Source organism: Pteropus vampyrus, unplaced genomic scaffold (assembly GCF_000151845.1).
Source record: "Pteropus vampyrus isolate Shadow unplaced genomic scaffold, Pvam_2.0 Scaffold817, whole genome shotgun sequence".
NCBI classification, from domain to species: domain Eukaryota; kingdom Metazoa; phylum Chordata; class Mammalia; order Chiroptera; family Pteropodidae; genus Pteropus; species Pteropus vampyrus.
In genome coordinates this window covers 419689-433262 of record NW_011889598.1, presented here as the reverse complement: position 1 = coordinate 433262, position 13574 = coordinate 419689, and the positions used below count along the sequence as shown (strand labels likewise).

General features: G+C 47.6%; 2 non-coding genes across 2 annotated transcripts; both read right to left on the bottom strand.

Annotated features, from left to right (window-relative positions):
- Nucleotides 1-3750: 3750 nt before the first annotated feature.
- On the bottom strand, nt 3751-3822 carry TRNAE-CUC. The gene has a single exon. It is a non-coding gene; the product is annotated as a tRNA-Glu (tRNA).
- Nucleotides 3823-4092: 270 nt separating this feature from the next.
- On the bottom strand, nt 4093-4196 carry TRNAL-CAA. Its single transcript has 2 exons — nt 4159-4196; nt 4093-4138 (listed from the first exon to the last, which is right to left on the bottom strand). It is a non-coding gene; the product is annotated as a tRNA-Leu (tRNA).
- Nucleotides 4197-13574: the final 9378 nt, after the last annotated feature.

The following is a 13574-nucleotide window of genomic DNA, read 5'->3' as shown; positions in this document are numbered from 1 at the left end:
CCAGGTGAGCGAGGGAGCCTCCAGGCAGAAGGGGTGGGCTGGTACAAGGGACCCTGGTGAGGCAGAGCTAAGAGGGCTGGAAACCTTGGGTGCGGACACTCAAGGGAAGGAGGACTGGCCAAGGAAACTGGCTAGGCCCAGGTAGGGCAACAAGGAGGAGCAAGTGTGGCAGCAGGTGGAGCAGAAGGCGGCACTGCATCTGCCTGCTCACCCCCCAGATCAGGATGCAAGCTAGGAGGCTTAGTGGCAGGACAGAATGCATCTCCTGCCTCTGCTCACATCTCAGACAGACCTCAGGGCCCAGTAGGACCAGCCTGTTGGGGCAAGCTCTCCTCTGGGGTCCCAAGAACCATGTCTGTGAGGACCCACAAGGTGCCTGCCGGACCGGAGCTCTGGGCCGGGCCTCCCCTGCTAGGTCCAGGATGACCCTGCTTTCCAATCAATAGTGGAGACATATCATCTGATATGTGTATTTTGGAGGGGTCAAAGGGACCAAATGTTGTGAACTTGAAAATTTAGAATGTGTGGTTCTCATATCTACTCCTCACTCAATTATGCATTCATCTAGTAAATAATCACTGAGTGTCCACGGCAGAGCTGCACCTGTGCCAGGCATGGGCCAAACCAAGGTGAACAGGTACACCCCAGTTCCAGTGGCAGGCAAGCACCTCACCCCAGAGACAGGATACAGGGGCTCTTCAAGGCAATGGCTCTGGAGCGGGGGAGCGGGGCTCCAGGTGTGCTGGGCCCTGGGTGCACCAGGCCCCAGGTGCGCCAGGCCCTGGGTGCATGCAGTGAGCATGTGGGAGGGGACACCTCCTCTTCAGAGATCCAGTTCTTAGGCAACATCCATGGATCGGGGTTGGAGTGGGGGAGGGGGTGAGAGGAACTAAAGAAGGGAGAGGAACTCCTAGAAGAAAACATAGGCAGTAAACTCTCTGACATTGCTCTTAGTAATATTTTTTACTAAGTAATATTTTTTACTTGGGCAAGGAAAACAAACACAAAATGAACAAATAGGACTACATCAAAATGAAAAGGTTTTGCTTAGCAAAGGAAACCATCAATAAAATAAAAAGACAACCAACTGAATGGGAGATGATATTTGCCAATGATACATCTTATAAGGGGTTAATATCCAAATTTATAAAGAACTCATACAACTCAACACCGAGAAAACAATCAAAATAAAAATGAGCAGAGAACCTGAACAGACACTTCTCCCAAGAAGACATGCAAATGGCCAATAAATATATGAAAAGATGCTGAAGGTCACTAATCATCAGGGAAATACAAATTAAAACCACAACAAGATATCACCTCACACCTGTCAGAATGGCTATCATCAATAAATCAACAAACAATTGTTGGTGAGGATGTGGAGAAAAGGGAACCCTCATGCACTGTTGGTGGGATTGCAAATTGATACAGCTACTATGGAAAACAGTTGAGAGGTTCTTCAAAAAATTAAAAATAGATCTATCTTATGACCTAGTAATTCCATTTCGGGGTATTTATCCAAAGCAATTCAAAACACAGTTCAAAAAGATATATGCACCCTATGTTCATTGCGGCACTATTCACAATAGCCAAGATAGGGAAGCAACCTAAGTGCCCTAAGAAAGTTAGGTCTTCTCACTGCAACACACATTCCTTCAAGCCCAAGGGGCAAATGGGACACCCGTGTGGTGGGCAGGCCACCCACTCGCCCCCTTCGGGAGAAAGAAGTCTGGTGGGCCCACAGGCATCTTGCTTCATGGGCCGGGATCAGAGTCCCTCACAGGGAGCAAGCACAGGAGAGCTGGAGGTCTTATCGCAGGTCTAGTGGAGCAACTGCTCCACCAAGCAATCTCAGAGACCAGCTAGCCTTCTTGTTCTCCAGTCATTTGCCTTACTGCAGTCCCCATTGCCATGTGTCTGGGCTGGCCGGCCTAACCCTCCACCGCGCTGAGTCCACACACCCAGGCCTTTAACACCCGCTGGCCGGTGCTCTGAGGACCCAAACAGAGGACTGGGTGCAGTTGGCCCAGGGCAGGCTGGGGGGATGGGTGAGAGGAATAGGTGCTGGTGACTGGGGCAGGCATGACAGGCTCACCGTGTAAGACATGAGCACTTTTTCAAATAAAGTGTATTATTCTTCTACTAATAAAATTTATATACATGGTAGAAAAATCAGCATGTGTATGAAATCACAACAAAGAAAAAATTTTAATTTCATAATCTTATCACTTACAGAAAGTCACAGGTACATTTCTGTTTGTCCTTCCAGTTTTTTTCCCCTTTTGTTCTTATATATATGTTTAGATCCCTTCCAATTCCTTTTGAAGATGAAGAAGGATTTCAAAGTAAGACCTAAGGGTTAGATAAAATTTCATTTTCTTTCTTCTTCATCCTTTGATTGACGGGTTTTACAGATGAGAAAAGGAAGGCTTAGAGAGGATAAACGACTTGCCTCTAGCTAGAAATGCACAGCCAGCTCTTGAACTCAGCTCCATCTGACCACCACCCTAGCCATCACTCCCTGCACTGCGCTGCACCCCAGGTTGAGTTATGGCAAAGCCCACTGCTAAGGCACAGTAAAACAGCATCCAATTCTTTGTCAAAGGCCTGGGTGCCCTGGGAAGCCACGTTATAACCAATATGGAAGCAGAGTGTATCCTAATGCAGGCCTGGCCTGAAGGTCTGGAGAAGGTGCCCAAGGAGAAATGAATACATTGAAAAATAACAAATTAGTCACATATTTCTCCCCCTACGGGAAAACACCAGTAGGACCACAAACTGAAATAATTCTTTTAGTCTAATAAATACCTGTTGAGCAACCACTGTGTGCAGGCCTTGCTAGGTGCTGAGGACCCAACAGTAAATTAGAGACCCAGGTCCCAGGTTCAAGGAGCAGTGGGGTGATGGACAAATAAAATTGGTGTCTTTCAAAAAATAAACCAATAAAAATAAATAACTTTTTTAAAGCAACTATAAAAGATATTTGGGGAACAACTGGGGCAAATGTGAATGTGGACTGGCTATTAACATGATGACATGTTAATGTTGATTTTCTTAGGAGTGACATGGAGTAGTGTAATGATGTCTGCAGCTTTCAAATGGGTGGGAGGCTGGGGAGGCTCTGTCTGCGTGTGTATCTGTCTCTGTCTGTCAGTAGTATATCACCTATCAATCATCTATCTGTCTATCTATCAATCATCTGTCTGTCTGTCTGTCTGTCTATCTATCTATCTATCTATCTCTCTATCTATCATCTGTCTACCTCCAAACGAGAGAGAGAGAGAGAGAGAGAGAGAGAGAGAAACGTGGCAAATATTAATGGTGTTGCATGTCCCTGGGCGTTCGCTGCGCCTTTGTCCTACCTTTCAGGTCCATCTCAAAGCGAAGAGATAGAAGTGGAAGAACTAGTTTCCCGAAGTCTCTCCAGCGACCGTGGCTTGAGCCACGGTCAGGAACCGACACGGGTGACGTGTGCTGTTCTAACGGCCTTTTGGACACAGAGGCGGCTAGACCCGGGACAGCAGGGTTCCAGACCCTCGACCCCCAGCCCCAGGGTAGTCCTGGACCGTTTAGTGCTGCCGTATCATTCTTTCCTTCCTAATTAAGACGCTGTGGAAATAGGACAGCGCCTGACACACAGCTGGCACTTATTTACAACAATAACGCTCAACCCTGACTATTACTTTCCACCAAAAAGGGCTGTTAACGCATATATTTTAAACTTTGGGGGTGGAAAGAAAATGGCAATATTTCCCTGACCGGGAATCGAACCCGGGCCGCGGCGGTGAGAGCGCCGAATCCTAACCACTAGACCACCAGGGAAACGACGACTAAACGCTTCCCGAAGAGCTAGACTTAATTTCCGGCGTCTGACGCAAATTGAACACGTGTGTGAATGGCCGAAGCTCTGGCGCCGTTTCTCTGTCCTCTCCGGCCCCGGATCAGACGCCACAAATCGGGACAGACGGGCCGCGAACAGTCGTAGCAGGCGGTGGTCTGAGAACGTTTGCCTTCGGAGAAAAGATAGCAAGGCAGCTTCAGGGAAGGGCCTGGGGAGGGGGTCCCTCACGGAAAGAACGAAAAAAAAGGTCGTGTCAGAAGTGGGATTCGAACCCACGCCTCCATTCGGAGACCAGAAAGCCCGTAGGCAAGGGAAACCTTGAGTCTGGCGCCTTAGACCACTCGGCCATCCTGACACTACATGTGCTTCTCTTGCATGCAGAACCTGATGGCTGTGACGTTTGCCAAAGACCAAGGAGCATGGTAGCCCAAATTTTGTCCCCACCAGCCTACCCAGCTAGCTCCAGGACGGACACATGCAATCCGGCCGGAAAACCCGAGAGCCAGCGGCCGCCCCGGCGCCCGACCCTGCGAAAGCAGGACTCTAGCTGCAGAAGCCGAGGGGGAGCCAGGCCGAGCGCACTGCTAATCTCCGTTTGTCCTCACGTTGGACCCTGACTGCAGCGGGGTCGTGAACACTGGACAGCGGAGGAACACAGCTCCTCTGGCGGCCCATGAGAACCTTGCCCGCGGTGCCCGTGTGCCCAGCGCGCCTACTGCCGCTTCTCAGCCCGCCCCGCCCCAGTCCCTGCGCCTTGTTCCGCCTGCGCTGAGCGGAAGGCCGAGTCCTTGCAGAAGCTTACAGTCCGGCAGAACCAGTGGGATGCAGTTACGAGCTGGCGCTGACGATTGATGCAAAGAGAAACGCAGAGAAGGGATGGGGAGGGTGAGGGCGACTCATAGCCTCTTGGGAGACTTTCGGCAGAACGTGAGCCTCTGGGGGCGACCGTCTGAAAGGCCCGGGCCAGGGGACTGCGGGGATCGGGAAGAACGAGTGAAAGGAGGCCAGGAACGTGTCTGGGATGGGGTGGCAGCACCCGGCCAGCCTGCGGAGCCCGGCCAGCCTGTGAGCTGAGCAGAGACGCGACCCTCTGTGCTCAGCAGCCCGCGGAGAGCGGGACTGAAGCGGCGACAGCAGCTGAAAGGCTGCCGCAGGCCCCTGGCTGGGCTCGTGGCCCCGGACTAGGAGGTAACCTACAGTTTAGTCCTGGGTGGATCGCGAAAGTAGAGCCAACGGGATTGTTGATGTGCAAGAAGCGCATCAGCACGGGACAGCACGAACTCGAGTTTTGGGCCTGAGCTGCAGCAGAGGGCAATCTCCATCCCGGGGTCAGCGCAGTCTGCGAAGAGGTCGTTTTGTTGTGGCCGCCAGCCCGGAAAGACACACGGACCACCAGAAATCAGTGAGTTATAGGAAACATGCTCTTTATTCAGCCGGCTGGGTCTGCCAGGGGTACACAGACCCAAAATTAAGCAGCCCCGAAATGTAGAGGTACAGGGTTTTTAAGCCCTAAATCCCATTCCTCATTCTGTCTTAAACACAAAGGTCTATTTTCCTCCTATTCACTACCTGTCAACCCACAGGTCGGTTGTGCAAGTGGGGGTACAGAAGCAGAAAGCTTATTGTTAGAATGTTATGTTCCCATGGGCGATAGCCAAGGGGTAATTTTCCAGCCAGCACAGTTTTCCACTGGGATTTTAAGACGTTGTTGGGGAATCAAGTAAGCCGTGGACGCGAGCGTCCTCGGGGCCAGGAGAGTCCAGTAGGAGACCGAATTGGAAGTTAATGGCCAATAGCCGGTCCACACAGCCCTGAAGCACGCTGTAGTTGGCGGGGACATGCCGAAAAGCAGAGAAAAGAGAGCGAGCGCTGCCGGAGGCTGGGCGAGTGGCGGGTGCAGAACCTCAAAGGGAGGTTAGGGCTTCAATGTGTACATTTCCGGGCATGATTAAGCCTGTAGCACTCCCCATTCCTCCCTTCCCTTAGCCCCTGGCAATCACAAATTTGCTTTATATATCTATGAGTTAACCTATTTTGGATTTATGCAGTATCTGACCTTTTGTGGCTTCTTTCACTGAGCACACACTTTAACCCTAAGTGTGCACCCATACTGTAGCATCTATCACGACTCCATTCATTTTTATGGCCAAATAACATTCCATTATATGGACACACCATAATTTGTTTACTGATAGGCATTTGGGCCACTAAGTTATTGTGAATAGCACTCGTATGAACACACGTGTACATGTGCTGAAGTAACTGCCTTTAATTCTTTCAGGAACACACCTATGAATAGAACTGCTGTGTCATTAGTGAATTCTGTGATTAACTTTTTGAGGAACTGGCAGTCTACAGTAATCCTCAAATAACGTAGTGTAGTTCCATGTTGGTTCCCTGTAATATTGATGACGTGCCATAGGAACTTAACCCTTATTTATAACGATTAGCCTGTGGTAAAATTGGTATCATTACATGTCCTTTTGCTTAAAGTCACAGAACTTATTGCTGACATTAAGTGAGGACTCTATTTTTCAGTGGCTGCACCATTTTACATCCCACCAATATATGAGGGTTCCATTTTCTCCTTTTTTTTTTTTTTAATTATAGCCACCCTGGTGGGTGTAAAGTGCTGCCTCACTGTGGTTTTGACTTGCATTTCTCTAAAAACTAATATATTAAAGGATAAATAATGAGAATGTGCTAATTGAACCATGAGAATCTTGAGATAGACCAACTAAACTGTTATTCTGCAATTGTTTAGAACTTAGGCTACTGGACAACTTTATGTGAGAAAAGCATTCTATCTCTGACATTGTTTACAATGGACAGGGTATGGTGGTGACAAACAACATGCTGACTTACTTGGTTTCATTTTTGTATTTGAATCCTCCACAGACTCTGCCTCAGCTCTGTTTCTAGCTCTGCTTGGCTGCCTTCCTGCTGTTTTACCTCCTAGAAGTAGTTGCACATGCACAAGATGAAAATACCCTTGGAATTATGTTATAGGGTCTTTTTACCTTTAGGGAGTTGGGTTGAGGGGAGAGGATGGGCAGGGCAAAAAGTGAGGGTGGGCTGAATAGGTGGTGGCAGGGAAGGCAGGGTAGGAGTTGTGGGGTGGAAGATGGAATGATAATGAAGAGTTGGATAGTAGCGTCCTCCTTGGCTGTAGAGGGGGTTGGTCCTTAGTGCTTTTAGACCTTTTGCCTCATATCTCCTTAGTACCGCAAGGGTCCTTCCCTCAAGCTTCCCAATTGTTTCTCTGCTCTCTTTTCACCTTCCTTCTTTACACTCCTGTGCCGCGTCCTCTTTCTATCCTACTGCGTGACAAGGTCCGGAGATGGGGACAGAGGCTTCAAGGAATGCATCGTCAAGAACGAGGACGTGGCATGTGTTTAGGGATAATTGGTTTCTTAGAAACGATTCTATTAACAGGAGGAATTTGGGTAGCACAAATTCTAGTAAGTGTAAACGCTATACAAATGGATTTCCTCAAAATTGGCTCTGAGGAAAATATAGTAAATTCCCCACGTATGGAATCAGCTCTAGTCACCCTGATGTGTCCAGAATACATAAACCTTTTATTTGAACAATTATTAAGGGAAATTCCTTTTGATGCGCCTCTTAAAGATATTATGAATAAATTATAACAAGCCAAATTACTGGAACCAGTTTATACTCCTGTTCCCACGCAGTTAGTAGAAAAATTAGTAAAGGATAAGAAATTTACTCATAAGCCTGTGCCTACTATGGAAGGGCCTCCTTTTGTGGCCTAGTGGATAAATAGAAAACTCTGGTATCCACCTAGGGGGGCTAATAGTATGAAAAGATTACCTGATCTTCCTTTGCCTTATACAGGAGCTTATAATAAAGATAGTATACGTATAGTGAATAAAGATAGAATTCATGTGCCTTATAGTAGTTTAAGTTTCATAGAAAGGCTGGCTAGGTCAGGATCTCCTTGGTGCTTAAAAAACAAAGGAACAGAAACTTAGCTTATGAAAGCAGCTTTGTAAAACTGATTTTTATAAATATTTTCCTCATTACTGCACCAAGGAAACTTTTGAACAGCTATGAGAAAGGTTCAGCTTGAACTTTAGATATAGCATAAATCAAATAGCATTTAAAAGATTTCTTCAGGCAGAAAGAAGAACAATGTCTGCCCACAAGCCAATGCTTGCTGTTATGAATACATCTATCTATCACCTTTACTTAAATCAAACTGTATCTTACGTAATAGATATAAGAATTAAAAGTTTAGATTGTTCCATCAGGTAGTTCTGTTCTAATGATTGAGAGAAAAATGTACTAGTTAATCATGAACATTAATAATAATATACTCTATAAGATTTTCTGCTTCGCCTAACCACAGAAATTTAACTCCCTGCTACCTTAACAACAAAGTATAATCAAATGCCAAAATAAAAAGTATAAAAGTTGTACTCAAATCACAATAAAACAGAACAGTGTCACACCGCCTCTGAGTTGTGTAGTCGACTGTCTCCCGCGCTGACGCCTTGCCCACCTTCGGGGCCCCCTGGATCCTGTTGTGGCTGGACCGCGGCACTCCTGCCCTCCCCCAAGACAAAAGTCTCCCAAGATAAACTGAGCTTTGATATGTCAGCAAGGCCCTGACCCTAAGCCAGCCTTGGGATACTCACACAGTACCATATCTGCCATCTCCTAAGCCCCAGTATATGGTGTTGGCAGGGGAGTGGGGGACTCAGGAGGCCTAGATGCTCAGGCTACAAGATGAGGCTCTTATAAAGCCTCCCACAGTACTCTGCCACTCTTCTGTCCATGCTAGACTGCTGTGGTGTGCATAGCAGAGAAGAGGGTTCCTTCAAGCCAGTCCCTGTGACCACTGTGCCATTGTTCATTCTATTGTCCTCATCGTAAAGACCTCAAAGAAATACTTATTTTTAAGTCTCAGTGGTGACACGAACCTCCTTACTCCTCTCCAACAATTTTCTTGTGTGCCTCTGGAGTACCACCTGCTTCTTGCTACAGAGCGACTTTCATATGCTACCTCCTCCCAGTGCCCATTCAGATCTGAGTTCTGCTCTAGTCTAAAATTATTGCCTTCAGAATATCAAGACTTCAGTTAATAAACTGGAAATACTGGGTGTTGTAGTCATCTTAATAGATGTGGTAGCCAGACTTAGATTTCCCTGGCGGAGAGGGTGGAGGGGCGGGCATTTGTCTTGGGCATCATATTGGGTGTCTCTGCAGCACAGGGAGAGGGTTGGCATAGCCAGAGTTTCTTTCCAACCACATGTCCTCACCAAATGCTTTTCTCACCTTATTTCACTTCTGGGCTGTTAGCATGCTACCTCTTTTTCTCCTTTCCAGGCCTTCTAAATAGGTCTATGAGAGAGACACTGATGGGGACCATTTTTACACACAGCTATGGAAAGCTTCCTGGATTCTTAGAGATGCTTTTGTGACAGAATCCTGTCATTTGGCCCTTAAGGTAAAGCATCCTTCATTAGAAGTGTGCTCTCGGAGAAAACTGACAGTGTGGTTAGCCTCTGACTGAGTTTGGGAGAAAGCTTGAAGAGTGTCAAGGCTGATAAGGCAGGAGCCCCAGCACTCTGATCCAGCTGACTGCAGTCTCCACTCAGGGTTCAGGAAGTTTAGCCATAAGCTGTTGTAGGTGCTCCTGGAGACTGTAAACCAAAGACTCACAATGAGGGAATTCCAACCATGTTCCCAGGAGCTTCCTGGTGGAAGGGGCTTCAGTTCTCGCCAGATGAATAGCAGTCGCAGGAGGCCAAGATTCACCAGGTCCTTGGAGGCACAAGTAAAGAGAGATGGTCATTTGGAGAACCACCCAGATATGGTCTGCAGAGTGAACTGAACAGACCAGGAAGCGAATGCAACAGGAACAGAATTAGGAGAAAGAACTTAGAATGTAGGTGGCTCACAAATTCTGTAGTAGTAGCCTGATGCTGGAAGGTGGCAGCAGAAGATACGTTGGATGCATTTTTGGCCAAAATGTAAAACATTCTAGGTACAGACGAAAAGAGATGAAAGAGTGAGGCAAGGAAAGGAAAGACACAGGGAAGTAAAGAAAGACGAGCAAAAATATGCAAGGTAGGCCAGAAAGGACGGAGAAGGGTAGTTAGAAGTAAAATGGAAGACATGACAGTAAATGGAGAACAGGAACGAAAGAACAGAGCTGAAAGGAAAAGAATAAACACGGGAAGTGGAGTGGAGTGAGAGAGAAGCCGTGAGGAATCTGGATGGAGTCCTATCATATTTGCCTTCATGTCCGTCTTCGCCAGGGGCTGAGGCAGCAGGGGTGGCCCGGGCGCCTGGATTCCAGGCTCTCACTTCGGTTGGACCTTGTCCTGCGCCCCTGACTTTCCTGCCTGTGTTCTGATGCTTTTTCTCCCAGAGCATGTATTCTGGAAAGGCCTTCACTTCTGCTACACATCCAGGGCCCTGGTGCGCAGATCTCCACTGTGGCCTGCGTGAGATCCGAGGTACCTCCGGAAGTCCGCGACCTTCGCAGTCCACCGCGCGGCGGGTAGAGGTAGGACTAGCGAGAGACACGCGCCGTGGAGGCGGGTGCAGCACGGGTCTCCGCAGGACCCACGGCCTGGTGATGGCCGCGCTCGTCCACTCCCGCCCCCGCCCCCCCTGCCTGAGCCAGGTCACCTTGTGAGCGGTCTGGTCCAAGGGGTCCGGTTCCACCTAAGGCAGCACGACCACGTGTCTGCTGCGGTATTCCTGACGACCGTGCATCTCCCAACCGCCCGCGCCCTCATCCTTCACGCCTCACCCTGCTGACTGCAGTGGAGGATTCGAGCTCAGCGTTTGAGACTCGCGTCTCTTATATACTGTCCCGTCTGCCTATCACAGCGGTCGCAGAGGGCCCTGGGCGCGAGGCTCCCGACAATGCTGATTGGCTGGAGGAAACAGACGCCGGACACTAATTCAAGAAGGGTGGAAACAAAGGAGAGAAAGATAAGCGCAGGTACTACTTGAGGCGGGAGGGTGTCGATTGGTCTGGTGAAAGTCTGGGCATGGACTGCTCCTGAGCGCGCCTTCTCCACTGCAAGCTAGTCTCTTCTGAGCAGCGGTCTGATTATGACACTGTGACACTGTGGCTCTTCCCTTCTTGGGCCACGGAGCTGAAGGTGACGTTTCTATTTGGAGAGAAGACATTGAGAAATAAAGAATACAGCACTGTTAGTAGATTTGGCTTTTCCCAAGAAAGGAGTTAAGGGGGCTAGGGCGCCACTAGAGTACAGGAAAAATAAATGTCATAAGGATAAATATAATATCCCCCACATCGATCCCCCTACACCTACTTAGTGCTAGTTTACCATGAGGAAACTTAGCAACTTCACATGTGAAAAATTGGCATTTCAACAGACTAAAGTCTGTAGCTCAATGGTTAAAGCTGCAAAAGCTCAAATTTAATCTTAACCTTTGTAACAGGGATGACAAAATGGAACTCAGTCTCAGATTGGTCTGGGATAGTGCTAAAAGCAGCGAAAAAATAGTCTTCTCTCCTCTCCACGCCAAAGAAGTCAGCTCGCCTCTTCAGAACTCACAAAGGAGGGGTTGGTGCCTATTTTGAGAGGCTTAGATCATCTCTTTCTTCAATGACACGGAATTGATGAGAAGCTACGAGGGAAAAAAAGATATTTTGAAGAGAGGTTTTGGAGGTTAAGACACTAGTTTTATTATTGTGACCAGTATCAAACTGAGAGGACCAAGAGTGTTCAATGAGAAAAGGACTTTTTATTATCTAAAAGTAACCAAGATTCTGGAACCTGCTTGTGATTTCATCCACAGGACAGAGGGCTAGGATTTTGCTGATGTCTATTAAGAGACCATGAGGGTTGCACCTTCATTAATGAGTAGCGTATCTGGAACTAGGTGAATGACCTTTCTTACTACCTTATATTAGGCAATGTTGAGTCATCAGTAAATGGCGGCACGAGCAGGGCCTATTAGGCTTAGCCTATAGGGGCTCCTGATTGGACGCCATGGCATTTGGGCTGTTTAGGCCACCGGAAGAAGCCTGGGATAGCCAGCAATCATAGACCAAAGACAAACATACGAGCAAGTCCCTAAAATTATTTCAGAGAATGATGAGTACTATGAGGAGATAGAACAGTGCCCATTGGGGTGGAGCATGACAAAAAAAAGATCTTTCTCCCTGTGTGATCTTGGAGCTGAGATTTACATAAGGGAGAAACAGCCACAAGAAGAGCTAGGGTGTGAGCACTCCTGTTGGATGAGGGAACTGATAAACAAAATGGATGCAGTCAGGCTCCCTTCCAGCAAGCCGTGTGGTTTCCAGATAGCTTTAGCTACAGCGTCCCAGGTGACCTTAGATACAGCCTCCTATACAACCTGTAGATTGTGATTGATTATAGTACCTGGCCTTAAGCTACTATTATGCACCTTATTATAAGAACAGCCCCACTTGTGCAGGCAGGGAGTGGGGGAGGGGAGGGAGAGGGAGAGCTGTAGCTGTTCCTGTGCCTTGCTGTGTCCTGCTATGCCTGAATAAAACTATGTCGCTTCTACCCATGACTCCTCGCATATTCTTTCACCTGCCAGAACCACGCACCCTAAGCTTCAGTAGCAGAACAACTCCACAGAGAAGGAATTCCCTCCAGCATACCTAGCATACTTGAAAAATAACAAGAAGGTGGGAGTAGCTAGGACGGAGTGGACAGAGTGAGGAAAGGCAGAGGAGGAGGCCAGAGAAGCAGCCAAGGGCCAGATCACACAGGGCCTCAAGGCTGTGGCAAGGGCTTTGGATTACAAAAGAAATCATTAAAAGGTTTAAGCAGAAAGCTTGCTCTTTAAGGTCACTCTCCCTGTTTTGTTAGGGTAAGAGTGGAAGTAGTTGGCAGATCAAGTAGGAGGAGCTGGGATTAGACTAGAAGAAAGATGATAGTGCTGGTAGGCTAAAAAGTGGTACCCAAAAAAATAACCATGTCATTATCCATGGAGCCTGTGAATATGACTTTATCTGGAAAATACTTTGCCGATGTAACAGTTGTCGTATATCGAGATGGGAGATTACTCAGGTGGGCCCTGGATGCCATCACAAGTGTCCTCGTAAGAGAGAAGAGGAGGGAGATGTGACACAGAAAGAAGTAATATGCAATGTGACCAGGAGGACAATGTTACTGGGGGATGGGGGTGATGTCATGCAGATAAGAGGAGGCAGTGTGACCAGGAGGACAATGATGAGTGATGTGATGCAGACAAGAGAGGAGAAGGCCATGTGACCAGGGGGACAATGATGAGGGTAATGTGGCTATAAGTCCTGAAGTGCCAGCCACTACCGGAAGGTACAAAAATGGGAGGGTTCCCCCCTAGATCTCTTGTAGGGACCACAGCCCTGCCAACATCTTGATACTAAGACTTCTAGCCTCTAGAACTGAAAAAGAGTAATTTTCTGTTTTCAGCCACCAAGTTTGTAATAATTTGTTACTGCAGGCACAGAAACTATATATAATTGGCTTGGATCAGGGTTTTAGCAGTAGAAAGAGCCAAAAGTGATTGGATTCAAGATCCATTTTTGCCAATAGTATCAGCAGGACTAGCTGATGTATATGGTGTATATGATGTATATGGGGCAAGGATTAGTGTTATGTGTTGGCCATAGTAATATTTGAGAAATTATCAAGTAGCATGTATCATTGCTCACTAAAGTGCCAGGCGGTGTTCTAAGTTATGGACTTAGTTATGAACTCAG